The following is an 11,272-nucleotide window of genomic DNA, read 5'->3' on the forward strand; positions in this document are numbered from 1 at the left end:
TTATTAATATACGCCTACTGTGTGATAGCTAGCAAATTAATTAGCTACCTAACGTTAGCCTGTCTGGCTGGAACTTCTGAAGAAGGAACATTTTTTATTTCTACAATTTCCAAAAGCTAACCAAACAAAAACATAATTACTTTTACAAGACTGTTTGTGCCATCGTTTGCATTAGTAGCACAATTTCTAAACTTTTTACGTTCGTTATCTTTACTTACACTTGTATATTGACTTATACATATTGATGTTAAGGTTTTATGTTTCGGCCGACTTTTCTTAGTAGATGTACAATCATCATGAATTGAATTATGGGCTGTTTCAGGCCCGAAGTTAACATAATTGTACACTCAATCAAAAACGAGGGCTGAGGAGCTTACATTGCGAACTTCCCTTGTTTTGCTAATCGTTTGGACCGATGTCCAAGATGGTGACAGGGATTCCCCCAAGGACATAAGGCGAGGGTAAGTGGACGAGGGTGTGTCTTTTATGAGATTGAAACGCAGCCCTTATCTCAGACAGTCAGGTGCACATTGCATCACTTTCGTTTTTGGTAATATGGCTCAAGTTTTGGTTTGCTTGTCAAGTGCGCCATAAGTTTCGTTTTCTCCTCAGTTTCCCAAATCAGGCGTGCTATTTTGTGATTTTAAACCTACATTGAACCACACTGCTAACCTTATGCCTATTTTATTTAAATTCTGACCAAAAAGCTCATTGTTATAAATTATATTTTAATGTTTAAGGACTCTTGGAAGATTAATCCAAATGAGGATTTAAAAGCGATCCTAATAAAATATGCAGTGACACAATGGAATGACGTAATTTGTCGGTGAATGTCTCTGGCTGCTTTCCAAACACTTAAAATACACACCCTATCCCCTCAGCCCTCAAAGTAAGTGGACACTTCTGATGACGTATCATGACGTCTGACGAGTATACACTTGCAGGACAAGGGGCGACAGAGGAAGGAATGATTTTTAAATGGCCTGCCCTTGCCCGGAAATTCGTCACTCGTTCATTCGTCACTCGTTCATTCCTCGATGATTGTGTTTTCAGCCACCGGTAGCTTGTTGGTGCCTTATATGCTCTCTCAATTATGATTGCATATATACTTATATTAACTATATAATTATTAATATATGCCTACTGTCTGATAGCTAGCAAATTAATTAGCTAATTAACGTTAGCCTGCCTAGCTGGAACTTCTGAAGAAGGATTTTGTTTTCTTTTCTACAATTTCCAAAAGCTAACCAAACAAAAACATTACTTTTACGAGACGTGTTTGTGCTGTCATTTGCGTTAGTAGCACAATTTCTAATCTTTTTTACAGTTGTTTTTACTTACACTTGTATGTTGACTTATCCATATTGATGTTGAGGTTTGAAGTTTCGGCAGACTTTTCTTAGCGGATGCACAATCATTGCTAATTGAATTATGGGGCGTTTCAGGCCCCTCACTGAACATAATTGTACACTCGCAAACTCCATTAAAAACGAGGACTGAGGAGCTTACGTTGCTTGGCTAATAATTTGGACTGACGACAAATATGGCCACAGGGATTCCCCCAAGGACATACTGCAAGGGTAAGAAGACGAGGGTGTGTCTTTTATGACTTTGAAACGCAGCCTCTGTTGACTTCTACTTCTTCTTCATGTGTCTTTCCGGCAGACTAGACACTGTGTGGCGTATTGCTTCCTTTCAGATCATGCGAATTGCACATTTTGGGTCCCACCGAAAAAAGGGACAAGGGGAAAAAGGGACAAGGGGAATGTGAAAAACTTAAATTGCACCATCTAACCCTGCACCTATACATTATTTCCCAAAACCCACCACCTCATCCCACTACTTTTAGGGTGTAGGCTCCCCTAATATATATATATATATATATACATATATAAGGACAACCCTTAGCCTTGGTATACTGGCGATATACCACAACTCCTTGGGCCTTATTGCTTAAATATAATCAAATTAAGTTAGACCTATACACTTGGTGTCCAAACTTTTAACTGTCACTGAATATATATATGTATAGGTCTAACTTAATTTGATTATATTTAAGCAATAAGGCCCAAGGAGTTGTGGTATATCGCCAGTATACCAAGGCTAAGGGTTGTCCTTATGCACAACGCAACATGAAGTGCCTGGATACAGCCCTTAGCAGTGGTATATTGGCTATATACAACAAACCCCAGAGGTGCCTTATTGCTATTTAATATAATGGTTGGGTCTAATCCTGGATGCTGATTGGTTAAAACTGTATTCCAGCCAGTCTCTATTCCACAAACTATGACATTGACATGCCTATTTACTCTGTTCCATCTAACTGCTCAATCCAATGTATGAACTTGATCTCCACTATAAAAAGCATCTAGACATTATTTCCCATTTCTTTTTTAATAGCATTTGGTTTTCAACAGCGGAGATTTGTATTTAACCTTGCTGCCTGTCTCTCCGATATTTGCAACATCGTTTCAATATGGAAATTCGATCTCCAGCTGTCCCATAGTAATGAACGTGTCGGGACAATACAGGCAGGCAGACAACTTTTCTCAGGTAGTCGAAATCATGAATCAGCTGGTATCATTTTTATGGATATACATAAATAAATGTCAATAGAAAACAGCTTAAACAAACGCAAATGCAGCTAATTTGCTGTTATTCTGGATGCACTGTTTGACGTAACTATGTTAGCTGTAGTTGGCTAGTTAGCAAGCAAGGGATAAGAACGTTGCCAGCCAGCATGGGCAATGGAACATTTAGAATGAAAAGCTGATACTGAACAAAAATACTTAATGACTGTCTCTGGCAACCAAACTGATAGAACGAACGACCAGCCAGTTTGGGTAGCACCCTGAGATTTGTGTTGGGTCTATATCTCATGAAAATATGAACTAGTATGAATAAATTCAACAAAATAATGTTTTTTTTTTAAATGTGTCAATCATTATTTGATTATGTTGGTGACCCGTTGTATAAAAGTGATAATTGTCACACCCTGGCCTTAGTATTCTGTGTTTTCGGTATTATTTTGGTTAGGCCAGGGTGTGACATGGGGATTTATGTGGTTTGTTTTGTCTGGGGTTGTTTGTAGGTATGGGATTGTGGTTAGAGTAGTACTCCAGGTAAGTCTATGGTTGCCTAGAGTGGTTCTCAATCAGAGGCAGGTGTTTATCGTTGTCTCTGATTGGGAACCATATTTAGGCAGCCATATTCTTTAGGTCTTTTGTGGGCGATTGTTCCTGTCTTTGTGTTTGTTGCACCAGAGAGGACTGTTTCGGTTTTTCACGTTTATTTTTTTGTATTATGTTCATGTTTGAGTTTTTTCTTTATTAAAGAACATGAACACCAACTACGCCGCATTTTGGTCCGATCCTTGCTACACCTCCTCTTCAGAGGAGGAGGAAGAAGAGAACCGTTACAATAATGCCCTCGAAGCCGATGTTTGGAGGATATATTGGAACAGTTTGCCAGCCCTCAAATTAGTTTCGGACTTAACAACACCCGTGCCAATTTATCATCCAAACATCGACTTCGCGGGCATTATCAATTGAAAAAAACTGGTTATCAATGCAATTGAAACAGTAAACAAGTAATGTTGCATCATATCCGTGGTATATTGTCTGATATACCACAACTTTCAGCCAACCAGCATCCAGGACCCAAACTACCCAGTTTATCAAAGCTACTGTGTTTAACTTTATCTAAATGACGAAAGGCGTCACTGGCATTTTGTTTTCAATGTCGATGGTGCATTATGGAGAGGATTACCCAACTGAGCAAATTTCACTATCAAATGTTCACTCGTCATCGCCCTGGTCGGAAATTAACTTATTGTATAATGCAATTTCTGAAATAAATTTCCTTTTGATTGGCCTATTACATTTTGAAGCAAATTACATTTTGATGTCCAATTCCATTGTGGTCAGGCGATTCATTTCAAAATTGTTTTTTCTTTCTTTTTCTTCAGCGATTCGTTGCACTCACCTGGACTTCAACACCTGTGTCATTACCTCCCCTATATTTGTCTGTTCCCCAGCTCTGTTCCCCACTTCCGCATTGATTGTCGTTTTGTTCCCCCGGTTCTGGAACTATTCCTGTCCTGTGCAAGATTAAAATGTTCACTCTCCGTTCTTGCTTCTCATCATTAGCGTCGGTTCTTACAGAATGCGGAAACCACCAAATGAAGCAATGGAGAGTGCTAGCTTTTCGGTAGGTGGTGACGTCGGTTCCGGTGGCCTCCGCAGATGGAATGTTCACTCTCCTGCTTCTCATCATCAGCGTCGGTTCTTACAGAATGCGGAAACCACCAAATGAAGCATTGGAGAGTGTTGGCTTTTCGGTGCCTTAGTTGGCTCGTTGGGCTTCCACACCCTAGCTGCCTCGAGAGGTTTTCTTGCCCCGGTTGGCTCGGCAGGCACCCATCCCACGTCAGGCGTCCGCCGGATCGTCAGGGTTTTACGCCTCAGCCGGATCATCAGGCTCCCACTTCTCAGCTGGTTCATCAGGCTCCCACGTCCCAGCGGGATCATCAGGCTGTCAAACCTCAACCAGATCGTCAGGCTCCCACGCCTCAGCTGGTTCGTCGGGCTTCTACGCTCCCAGCCGGCTGGTCCAGCGCCCTGGCTCGGCCAGCCTGTCAGGCTCGTCCAAGTGGGACGCCAGGTGGCACCCCTAGAGGGGGTGGGGGGGTACTGTCATGCCTGCTCCCACTCTCCCTCCCTGGCTACCCAGTACTACGCACTCCTACCACCATCATTATGCACACCTAGTTCCCTCGTCACGCGCATCTGTGAATCATTGCACTCACCTGGACTTAATCACCTGTGCCATTACTTCCCCTATATCTGTCTGTTCCCCAGCTCTGTTCCCCGCTTCCGCCTTGATTGTCGTATCTCGTTTTGTTCCCCCAGTTCTGACGCTTTTCCTGTCCTGCTCCATGTCTGTGCAATATTAAATGTTCACTCTCCTTACCTGCTTCATCAGCGTTGGTTCTTACAGGAAGGAAATATCTCAGGGTTGAAAAGACAGAATAACATGAAGGAAAACAAGGAAAGAAAATTAAGCTTTACTTGATGCATGTATTCAGCTTCAGTAGCAATAGATGAAGGATTATAGGCCTGCTTATTTATATAAGGGGGACTGACTATTGTCCCATTAAGAATCTCCAGATATGATGAGACAAAGATCAAGGCCTGATTACAACATACTGTAGTAAACAGAGACATTATGTCAGTCCCAAGGGAACCCATCATCATAGTGATCCAGTGAGCAATCTTATCAGGGGTGGGGATTTGAGTTATCCCAATAGACACATTTAGGCTACAGTAGAACTACAACCACTGAAATGGATGGAGAACAATACCATATAACTTTAAGCTACAGCAGTTGCCTCTTAATATTGGAATGGTTGTATGGCAACAAACCTGATCCAGATACTGAATAAATGTGCTTCCTTTAAATTGATTGTGATTAACAAACATCATTCTTTATCATCCAATGTCATCTTTACTTTTTATTTTTTTTGCGATACATTACATACAGAGACAGATGTAACACACTGCAAATAGTAGTAACTCTATTCATAAATTCCCCACATTTCACTCAAAGTGCTAAATTCCAAATGTTACGCGAAAGTGCAAATAAGCCTCTTGGCTGGTGAATAGAACATGTAAAAAATTGGATAACAGGACATATAAGGAAAATCCAACAAATCTGGACATACAAAAAGCAAGTTATTATTATCCGGTGAGTGATTAAATAGTTGTCCCTGTAGAGTAGCTGTGTTGTGTAATTTTACTACTAATTAAAGCTACAGTATACACAGGCCTCAAGGTATACAGTGGGGAAAAAAAGTATTTATTCAGCCACGAATTGTGAATGTTCCCCCTCTTAAAAAGATGAGAGAGGCCTGTATAATTTTCATCATAGGTACACTTCAACTATGACAGACAAAATTAGTTTAAAAAATCCAGAAAATCACATTGTAGGATTTTTTATGAATTTATTTGCAAATTATGGTGGAAAAAAAGTATTTGGTCACCTACAAACAAGCAGGATTTCTGGCTCTCACAGACCTGTAACTTCTTCTTTAAGAGGCTCCTCTGTCCTCCACTCGTTATCTGTATTAATGGCACCTGTTTGAACTGGATATCAGTATAAAAGACACCTGTCCACAACCTCAAACAGTCACACTCCAAACTCCACTATGGCCAAGACCAAAGAGCTGTCAAAGGACACCAGAAACAAAATTGTGGACCTGCACCAGGCTGGGAAGACTGAATCTGCAATAGGTAAGCAGCTTGGTTTGAAGAAATCAACTGTGGGAACAATTATTAGGGAATGGAAGACATACAAGACCACTGATAATCTCTCTCGATCTGGGGCTCCACGCAAGATCTCACCCCGTGGGGTCAAAGTGAGCAAAAATCCCAGAACCACACAGGGGGACCTAGTGAATGACCTGCTGAGAGCTGGGACCAAAGTAACAAAGCCTACCATCAGTAACACACCTTGCCGCCAGGGACTCAAATCCTGCAGTGCCAGACATGTCCCCCTGCTTAAGCCAGTACATGTCCAGGCCCGTCTGAAGTTTGCTAGAGAGCATTTGGATGATCCAGAAGAAGATTGGGAGAATGTCATATGGTCAGATGAAACCAAAATAGAACGTTTTGGTAAAAACTCAACTTGACGTGTATGGAGGACAAAGAATGCTGAGTTGCATCCAAAGAACATCATACCTACTGTGAAGCATGGGGGTAGAAACATCATGCTTTAGGGCTGTTTTTCTGCAAAGGGACCAGGAAGACTGATCCGTGTAAAGGAAAAAATGAATGGGGCCATGTATCGTGAGATTTTGAGTGAAAACCTCCTTCTATCAGCAATGGAATTGAAAATGAATCTTTGCTGGGTCTTTCAGCATGACTGATCCAGAACACACCGCCCGGGCAACGAAGGAGTTGCTTCTTAAGAAGCATTTCAAGGTCCTGGAGTGGCCTAGCCAGTCTCCAGATCTCAACCCCATAGAAAATCTTTGGAGGGAGTTGAAAGTCCGTGTTGCCCAGCAACAGCCCGAAAACATCACTGCTCTAGAGGAGATCTGCATGGAGGAATGGGCCAAAATACCAGCAATAGTGTGTGAAAACCTTGTGAAGACTTACAGAAAACGTTTGACCTCTGTCATTGCCAACAAAGGGTATATAACAAAGTATTGAGATAAACTTTTGTTATTGACCAAATACTTATTTTCCACCATAATTTGCAAATAAATTCATAAAAAATCCCACAATGTGATTTTCTGGATTTTTTTTCCACATTTTGTCTGTCATAGTTGAAGTGTACCTATGATGAAAATTACAGGCCTCTCTCATCTTTTTAAGTGGGAGAACTTGCACAATTGATGGCTGACTAAATAGTTTTTTCCCCCACTGTAGCAGTAAAAGATTACAACATAACGTTTAGAATATCATAAATATTTAAGTGTAAAGTGCAGTTATACAGGCGGAAACAACTTTTTTTATAGAAAAACATACAGAAAATACATTCAGAAGTGTAGCAATAACTGATTATAATGTGTGGATCACCACTCGAGCCGCATGTCAGCTTTGCTCCACACATATTTCCCTCCTCTCTTTAGGAACATCTTCTCGTCAAAGCCCCTGAACTTGTCACGCCCTGGTCGAAGTATATTGTGTTTGTCTGCATTTATTTGGTTAGGTCAGGGTGTGACATGGGTTTTTGTGGTGTGTTTTTTCTTGGGGGTGTCTAGCATAGTCTATGGCTGCCTGAGGCGGTTCTCAATCAGAGTCAGCTTATTATCGCTGTCTCTGATTGGGAACAGCCATATTCTTTGAGTATTTCGTGGGTGATTGTTCCTGTCTCTGTGTTTGTTGTCACCAGATAGGCTGTATAGGTTTTCACGTTCCGTTTGTTGTTTTTGTATTGTTCGTTTTTTCATCGTCATTAAACATGTCTCAAAAATACCACGCTGCATTTTGGTCCGACTCTCTTCCACCAGACGAAAGCCGTTACAGAACTGAATGGCCTCTTCCACGCCAACATCAAGGATGGACTTGGATGGATCTTTCCTCCCCTCTCGGCAATCCAGGAAACGCATTTAAAAAAAATGTCTAATTCATAAGCATTTAGAACATGAAGAATCATTTATAAAGAATTGTATAAGCATTTATAAAGGCTTTATCATGAAAGTTATTATAAAGGGTCACCAACTGGTCATAGAAGAGCTTCTTGACAATCTAGTCCATTATCAAAATATTACTGCTATAAAACCTCATACCTAATACTTATAAATATTAAATATATGCAAAACAGCATCTTATTTCACCCTTCCTAGAGCCTGTAAATCCACTCTGATCAAGGTACATGTCTATACAACTCAAAAGCATTTAGACAGCTGTTCAATAGTTCTGATGGACGAGGACTGTCTCCTTTAAAGGGCATGCTAAGACTTGGAATGTAGAGTGAGTATCATGTAAAATAACAGATTAATAAAAAGGACTGACATATTCATCCAGCATGAGGTAGGAATCTCTCATCTGACAAGACAGGACAAAAAGGAAATGTTTTAATGTCACAACTATGTTGTATTACAATGTTGTCCATAGAGGGTACTACATGCAACCCAAAAGAAGGTTCTACCTGGAACCAAAAATGGTTCTCCTATAGGGACAGCAGAAGAACCCTTTTGGAACCCTTTTTTCTAATAGTGTACTTACATTTACATTACATTTAAGTCATTTAGCAGACGCTCTTATCCAGAGCGACTTACAAATTGGTGAATTCACCTTCTGACATCCAGTGGAACAGCCACTTTACAATAGTGCATCTAAATCATTAAGGGGGGGGGTGAGAAGGATTACTTATCCTATCCTAGGTATTCCTTGAAGAGGTGGGGTTTCAGGTGTCTCCGGAAGGTGGTGATTGACTCCGCTGTCCTGGCGTCGTGAGGGAGTTTGTTCCACCATTGGGGGGCCAGAGCAGCGAACAGTTTTGACTGGGCTGAGCGGGAACTGTACTTCCTCAATGGTAGGGAGGCGAGCAGGCCAGAGGTGGATGAACGCAGTGCCCTTGCTTGGGTGTAGGGCCTGATCAGAGCCTGGAGGTACTGCGGTGCCGTTCCCCTCACAGCTCCGTAGGCAAGCACCATGGTCTTGTAGCGGATGCGAGCTTCAACTGGAAGCCAGTGGAGAGAGCGGAGGAGCGGGGTGACGTGAGAGAACTTGGGAAGGTTGAACACCAGACGGGCTGCGGCGTTCTGGATGAGTTGTAGGGGTTTAATGGCACAGGCAGGGAGCCCAGCCAACAGCGAGTTGCAGTAATCCAGACGGGAGATGACAAGTGCCTGGATTAGGACCTGCGCCGCTTCCTGTGTGAGGCAGGGTCGTACTCTGCGGATGTTGTAGAGCATGAACCTACAGGAACGGGCCACCGCCATGATGTTGGTTGAGAACTTTAAACCTTAGTAGCATTTGGAAACAACTTAAATAGAGTAGTAGTTGTTGAACCATCATAATATCAATAACGGAAAATAAAAATATATAATATTGTCTTAAGTCCAGTCCCATACCTTCTGATTGGCCTCTGGTACTAGGCAGCTAATGGTGCTGTGCCTTTCCAGGAAGACCTGAAAATGCTGGTTGCTGATGAGAAACCTCTCTGCCTCCCTCAGACTGTTCTCCCCAGCGTTCTCGCCATCGATCAGCAGACACTGGAACACCTATACAGCACACACAGTGAAGTCAAGGCCATACAACTCATTTGTTACATCTATGGTATGAGAAGACACCTCTTTTCACAGATACAGCATTACTGGTGTGTAATGTTAATGCATTGGAACACCCTAACCTTCCAGCGTACAGGGTTGAGTTCAGTGATGTTTTCTCTCATGTCTTCATCCACATTGAAGGTGTTGATCACAGAGTTGATTTTGAACGCCACTTTGTACTTCCGGCACCAGTCACGGACCTTGAAGAGGTTGTCCAGGTGGCTCTTCCTGCCCCGGCCTCTGCCTATAGTCTGGTTGGTGTCCTTGTCAAAGCTCTCACAGGAAATGGCCAGAATGTCCTGATATTTGCCAAGGAGAGTTTTGGTGATAGAACTGACATCATCTCTCAAAGAATGTTATTTTGAAACACCAATGAATTCAAAATGTATTCATATCCAGACATCCATGTGATAGTTTATATTTATAGAAGTGAAAATATCAACTAAGTCATTTTTAAAAACATTTTGATGATCAAAGTCAACTGCGAGGCCTTTCAAATAAAAAGTGTGAAATGCTTCTCTGAGTTCGCTTTTTGTGACCTCATATCAAAACTAACCCGGTGCTGACATCTAGTGTAAATAACATTAACTTGTTTTTTTTTTCCTGAGGATAATGTGGTTTGTTTGTTTATGATAGGTGCTTTATGATATAATGAAGATCACCGGGGTAACGTTGGTTGGCCTACATTGTTTTATTTTAACACAGAACCTAAAATGAAAACCATCTTATCTTATGTTTGGAACCACTTCTTTGTGATCATGCTGCCATTGCTGACACTTGGGAGCTGGAGTTCATGTTTGCACTATTGGACTAATTTCCCCAAGAAATCATCTCTATCGTGTATGACATTAATAAACACTGAATATAATATTAAATTAGATAGAAATAGGCTGTAATACTAATCTAATAACATATAATGTGAATTGAAATAGGGAATTTTAAAATGCATAAATATAATCTTGGGGAAAATTTACCAGATTCATTGAGAAGCTTTAAACCTCTCTTTGCTTCCTCAATGAGTAGGACCAAATATAATTGACACTTGGGTTGATTTTTCCTGTAGAAGAGAACTGTGATGCGACGTGCACCTGCTGTCCTCGCACATTGATCCATGCCAGGCCAGGACAGTTGCAAAGATGCACTGGAGGAAACTTTTGCAGAACTGTAGGAACATCTTCACAAACACGACTTGAGTAGAGAACAATATTACTAGTCTTCAGCTGTCCTGTCCTGTTGAAACTTCTGATGCAGGGCTAACTCGACTCCGCAATAAATGAATAAATAAATATTCATATAATAAATGAAGCGTCTCCTGGCGCTGTAATGTAACTGATCTTCATAACGTCACCTGAGCAGTTTCTATTCCAAAATTGAATAGGCCTCCCACAAAAACGGGTTGAATCCACGCCATTTCAACCAAACAATTACATGTGATCATGTTGAATCAACGTGGATAAATGGTTGGATTTTCAAAAATTGCTTTGAACCTAA

The 11,272-nt window shown here is 41.3% G+C and overlaps 1 pseudogene; it reads right to left on the reverse strand.

The window, feature by feature from the left end:
• Window positions 1–7,403: 7,403 nt before the first annotated feature.
• Window positions 7,404–10,955, reverse strand: LOC135526987 (S-adenosylmethionine-dependent nucleotide dehydratase RSAD2-like; annotated as a pseudogene).
• Between the last annotated feature and the right edge of the window lie 317 nt (window positions 10,956–11,272).

This window comes from Oncorhynchus masou, chromosome 32, assembly GCF_036934945.1.
Source record: "Oncorhynchus masou masou isolate Uvic2021 chromosome 32, UVic_Omas_1.1, whole genome shotgun sequence".
Lineage (NCBI taxonomy): Eukaryota > Metazoa > Chordata > Actinopteri > Salmoniformes > Salmonidae > Oncorhynchus > Oncorhynchus masou.